Below are 1,333 nucleotides of genomic sequence, written 5' to 3'. Positions count from 1 at the left end.
TAAATTCATTATACCCCCCTGTTAAGTTGTAGGTGAACATATCAGACAACACAGCGATTCTTCAAACAGCTCTTGTTTATTCACAGGCCAGAACAGAACACAACAGTAACCATTTTCTGTAACTATCCAATCACTGAACGTCACTTTCAATCCCTTATTTGCATATGTGGACCTGAGTGAAAACTATCTACAGTATCCCACTGCTGGCCCAGGGTGAGAACTTCAGTACATAACACACACACACACACACGAATTCCTTGGCCGCCCAGGTTCCTGTGGGAAACCCACAAGCAACATTTGAGCACCAGAGCCCTGTTCCCTCCTGCGGTCCCCAGCAATTGGGATTATATGGCCGCCAGGACCATATAACACCGGTCCTGAAGTATTTCCACTGGCTCCCTGTACATTTCCAAGCACAATTCAAAGTGTTGGTGTTGACCTAAGTGGCCTTTGTATACCTGAAGGAGTGTCTCCACCCCCATCATTCTGCTTGGACACTGATGTCCACCTCTCAGGGCTTTCTGGAGGTTCCCTCACTTCGAGAAGTGAAGTTACAGGGAACCAGGCAAAGGTCCTTCTCGGCAGTGGCACCCTCCCTGTGGAACGTCCTCCCGTCAGATGTCAAGGAGATAAAGAACTACACAGCTTTTATAAGACATCTGAAAGCAGCCCTGTATCGGGAGCCTTTTAATATTTGATGTTTTATTATCTTTTTATATGTGCTGGCAGCCGCCCAGATGGATGGGGTTTAAATGTTGTTGTTGTTGTTAAGAATCATCACTGTCTCTGACTGCAGAGGAAAAGCATAGGCTTCAATAGCCCTCGCCAACCCCAAATCAATTTTCCCTGCCCAGGTGCCCTATTCCCCCGCTTGGTAACGAAACACAACATCTCCTAGCACCCTGAGTAATACGCAAAGAAAAGAACACATGAATAGCTAAATTATAGTATTCCTCGTAGCCAGGAGTCCTGCCCTTTCTGTCTCTCAGCGTGTGACCTCCCTGATGATCCAACACCCTTGCACACCCAGGTCCCTACCAAAGGACCCAGATTTTGAAGTCTTTTGGGGAGAGATTGGAACCTCCTCCCACTGTCCCTTCCCCAACTATATATTCCTCTCCATATATCTGTATATTTCAGATCCCAGCTGCACTCGAAGGCAAGGAGACAGCACCAACACACCAAAGAGGGAAAGGGAACAAGGTGGAGCAGAGGTCCCAGGGTTCCTTTTTGCCTTCCTAAGCCAGTCATGCTGGTTTCCCCGTGAAAACAGGACAATCCAGGCTCTCTGCAGAAGTGCTAATTTTGGCCACCTTTTCTCCCCGCTGAGACA

This window comes from Podarcis melisellensis (genome assembly GCF_964234715.1).
Source record: "Podarcis melisellensis genome assembly, chromosome: 8".
Lineage (NCBI taxonomy): Eukaryota > Metazoa > Chordata > Lepidosauria > Squamata > Lacertidae > Podarcis > Podarcis melisellensis.
The sequence above is the reverse complement of the archived record's forward strand: the minus strand, read 5'-3'. Positions refer to the sequence as shown.